Raw genomic sequence first — 5,000 nt, 5'->3', positions numbered from 1 at the left:
AGCACATTGAGTGGGGGTAGTACGGGAAACGGCTGTTGAAGGTACTAGTGCCCCGTACTTCAGGGCAGGAAAGAGAAGAACGAAGAGACGTGATGGCGGAACACCGAGGTGCTGGCTGCAGAAAAGGACAAGAGAGAAAAGAAGAAGGAGAGAGATAATATATAGATGGTGAGGTAACTATTGTAGCCTTTAAGAGGCAAATATGAAAGCGAAAAGAGAAAGAGGCAAAAGCCAAAAAGCTATGCGTACGAGGAATTGTATAGTAAGCCTTGACGGGCAAGATGGGCAAAGGAAAGCTATCAGGATATCGCCAAGCAGTAAACATAAAGGAGGCGCAAGAGGTATTCCAAAAGCTAAGAGGGGATAAAGCCGGTGAAGGACTTAGTGTTGACAGACGGCAAACAGTAAAAGAAAGTGGAAGGAGTACTACAACAATTGATGAATGTAGGAGAACAAGAGTAGAAACTAGTGATGAAGCTGCCTGAAGATGGAGAGTTAGTGGAGGTTGGAGAAATGGAAAGTGACAAACAGCATTATAAAAGGATGAAGAATGTTAAAGCGGTGGGGACCGATTGATATACCAGTCGATGCATGCAAGGACCGATGGCCTGAACAGCAGTGAGGTGGCTAACAGAGGTTTTCAGAATCATCTTGGAGACGGAGCATATGCAAGATGATTGGCAGAGATAGGATCTAATACCCAATTTTTCAAGAACAAAGGGGACTACAGGTGTGTTGGAAGAAACTACCGTGCATCCCAATTAAAATCACATACCCTAAAGATGTGGGAAAGGGATCATAGGACAAGAGATTGAGGAGCTAGAGTGGAGTGTTGAAGTCTGACAACGTTTGGCGTTTTTGCCAAATAGATGCAACAACTGACGCAATTTTGGCGCTCTCAGGCAGATAATGGAAGAACGCAATGGGAGGGGCAAGAAGAAATACTTTGTTATTCTTATTGATCTAGTGAAAGATTACGTTCGGGGTAACGAGACAGAGGTAGAATTGTTGAGACTGAGGGGGGGAAGAGAAAATACATCAGGTTGATACATGATATGTATGAGAGCGAAGACTGTGGTGAGGTGCGCGGCGGGTGCACGGGGGTGTTTGAGGTAACGGTGGGGCTGCATCATGAGAGTCAGCACTTGACCATTCTGTTTGCAGTGATTATGGATTTCTGACGGAGGTAGGCCAGAGGGCCAAGCCCCGTGGGATATGTTCTGGAACTCCGTTTGCGGACGATGTCAGTGGTGTGAGGGGAAGGAGAAAGGAGGGTAGACGCTGAGATCTTGAGCTTTGGAAGGTATGCAATGGAGACCAGAGGATGAGAGTCAGTGACGAGACCGAGTATTTGGAAGTTGAAGGTAGGAGAAGAGAAGAGCGAAGTAGAGATGTTGGGATGAGGATGTACACACCGTAAAAGTAAGATACTGGTGAGGAAGTCTACCAGGTAAAAGAGTTTAAGTACCTGGTCCACAGTGCCAGGAAGAAGGAGGTACGGCACAGGAAGTCAATATTACGCCATTACAAGAGGTTGGGGGTGCGGGGAAGAAAGTAACAGGCGGGTGATGTGCGATAGAAAAACGTATTGTCAGATGTGGTAGAAAGGAAAAATTGTAAAAGTAAATAGTCAGTACCAGCAATGATCTTGCGCACGGGAGGCGGTGGCTGTGACGAAAGCACAGGAGAAGTACAAATCTCGCGTAGCCGTAATGAAGATGCGAGTTGCGTAACTGGGGTTCACAAGGTTGGATAAAGTATGAAATGAGGACATTAGAGAAAGATTGAAAGTTACAGATTTTCGGAATAGTTGAGAGAAAAGCTGATTGAGGTGGAGGGACACATAGTGAGAAGAAATGGAGATTTTGTAGGGAAGAGGGTTAGAGGATGACAGTTGGGAGGAGGAGAGGTGAAGGCCCAAAAGAAGGTGGGAGGATTGCGTGAAGAGGACAAGATGTAGCGAAAGGGAGGTGACAGAGAGCGATGCATTATGAGGACACATGGAGGAGGAGGATCCGTGCGGCGACCACAAGTAAATTTGGGTAGAAAGCCAGTAGAAGAAGAAGAAGAAAGAAGATCTGGTCATTAAATAGAATTGGATCGCAAATTCAAATCATGATTCGTACATTACTATACGAGATAATCAACATTTACATAGCACCATCTATAATAGGGAACATATGTTTTCTCTTCTTTTTAAACTATATGCATTTAATGACAGAATTTTGATACCGCCTTTTAGATTCGTAGAACTGTTGCATCAAAGCATTTCTCTTCTCTCTCTCTCCTCTCTCCATGACTCTCAATTAGCTCTCCTTACTCTCTTCTCTTTCTATCCTCTCTCACATCTCTCTCTCCATCTCTCTCCAATAGATCTCATCTCTATCCAGCTCTATCCTTCGCCTCTCTCTCTCTCTCCTATCTTCTATACGTCTCTCTACCTCTCTCTCTCCTCTATATCTCCTATCTCTCTATCTATACTATCTCACACTATCACTCTCACTATCACTCTCACTCTCTTTATCTCTCTCGCTCTCTCTTTCTCTCTCAAGGGCCCAAAATAACCTGGAAAAATGTCCCGTTGGAAAAATTTTTATTGGACCCCTAAAGGGAGGAAAAACCCAAATTAGGGGCTTAAAGGTTTTTCCTTGTCCTGTTCGAGAAATTGTTGGGGTTTTCCCCTGACACTCATGCAATCGTTTTTAAATTTAAAACCTGTAGGGAAGGGGAAAGGGGGGTTTAAAATCCCCAAAATCGGTGCTTTCACGCCATGCTTACGGCAAGGGGAGGGGGGGTGTGGGAGGACCCGAAATGGTCTCAATTTCGCTAATGGACTGGGGATTGTTCTTCCCTTTTGTTATGCCCCGTATGGGAGAAAGACAGAAAAGGGATGACATGATGGTAATAAGTGGGGGTTTCGATAGGGATGTATCAAAATTTTAAGGTCTAGGTTTCTTAGTGTCCTTTGGTGATTTTCAGTAGGGTTGGGGAAAAAGTTTTAAAGAAGGAATTTAAAAAAAAAGAAAATCGTTATTGCTTAAAAGTAAGGGGTTTTTAAAAACAAAACGATTAGGCATAAAGGAAACCCAAACGGGCTTTTAAATATTTATATTTTAAATATTTATTATTTAAAATATTTATTTTAATTTTTTATATTAGGGATGTATGTATAATATATATATTTTATTTTTTTATTTAGATAATTTTATTTATTTTGTGTGTGTGTGTGGGGGGATGTGGGGGTGTGTGGGGGGTGTGTATGAGGAGCATTTTTTATATTTTGTTTTATTTTTGTATGTATATATATATACAATATATATATATACAAAAATAAATATATATATTATATATATATATATTATATATATATGTATTTTTTATTTTATATATATACATTTATTATTTTATATATATATATATATAAATTTTTTTTGTGGTGTGTGTGTGTGTGTGTTTTGGGTGTGTGGGGTGTGTGTTGTGTTGGGGTGGGTTTTTTTTTATTTAAAAATTTAAAATTTATATATTTTATATTTTATTTATATATTTTTTTTTATTTAGATATATTTTATTAAATTTATATAAAAATTTAAAAATATAATTTATATTTTATAATTATATATATATACATAAAAATTTTAAAATAATATTTTTATTTATTTTTTATATATTTTTATATAATTTTAAAATATATATTATGAGGGGTGTGTTTCTTTTGTATTGGGGTTTTAAAAACAAAAAACCCACACAAAATTTTAAAACACTTATTTTTGTTAATAATTTCTACACGGGACACAAACACACCCCAGAACTAAAACAAAATTTGAAAAAAAAAGCAGGGGCGATGCTAAAGGAGTGGGCCAAAATATTTTATTATAGGGCTCAAAGAAACAGTGAAAAATTAATGCAGTGATACATGTTCCCGGGTGAATGGGAATAAATTTTGAAGTAAAAATGTATGATCCTTCATGATTTTGACAATTATTAAAAATTTTAAAAAAGGCATAAAAACCCCTACTTTTAAAAATATTTTAGTTGCAAGTGAAAACAGGGAAACAAAAATTTAAAAATTGAAGGGGAAAAAGAAATGGGAATTTTGGGGAAAGGGGGGGTTTTTGGTCATTAATTTTTTGGGATTTTAAAATCAATAGAATTTATAAGGAAGCGGGGGGGGGGGGGACATCCCATCTGATAAAATTTAAATTAAAAAAACCCTTTTTTAAAATTTCTTCCCCACAAAATTTTCCATTAAATGAAAAAAAGGCACTTTAGCTTATTTTAATTGTACGTAAATGCAAAGAGCGATGTGATTCGAAGATTTTTATTAAAAAGGAAAAAAAGAAAAAAAAAAAATAAAAAAAAAAAAAAATAAAATATATATATATATATATATAATTTTAAATATATATATATATATAAAATAAAATAAATTACCCATAAAACATACCATACATGGGGTTGTTATTTTCAATCTTTTTCCCCAGACTTTTGTTCCGGGAAATTTTTTTCCAGGGGCCCAAAGGGTTTTTTTTGATAAGGTAAGTTTCAATGTAAAATCCAAAATTTTTGTGGAAAAAACCCTTTTCGGGAAACATTGCTATCAGCGCGAGCAGGTTTGAAAGAGCCAAAAAGATGGAAGATGTGCCGTGTGAAGGGGCTTTTGGTTGGGGGGTGAGATGTAGGCGCGGGTGAAAGCACGACGCCCCGCAACCCCCGCCAAACACGCCACACACAAACTCCTCCTTAAAATTTCTCATTGGGTCATTCACTCCCACCCCCACACAACAAAAAACCAAACACATGCCCCAACACACCACAAACACCCAAACACACTCATACTCACTCACTCACTCACTCACCCCTCCCCACCATACTCCTCACTCACTCATTTCTCATAAACAAAATGAAGCAAAAAAAGGGGAACATCGAGCGTTTTGGGCGACATTTTTTTTTATTTTTTTATTTTTTTTTTTGGGGATTTGGCGAAATGATTTTTTCTTTTT

The sequence above is a fragment of the Penaeus japonicus genome, unplaced genomic scaffold (genome assembly GCF_977035675.1).
Source record: "Penaeus japonicus unplaced genomic scaffold, GWHDUDI00000001_assembly GWHDUDI00000013, whole genome shotgun sequence".
In the NCBI taxonomy this organism is placed as follows: domain Eukaryota; kingdom Metazoa; phylum Arthropoda; class Malacostraca; order Decapoda; family Penaeidae; genus Penaeus; species Penaeus japonicus.
The sequence above is the reverse complement of the archived record's forward strand: the minus strand, read 5'-3'. Positions refer to the sequence as shown.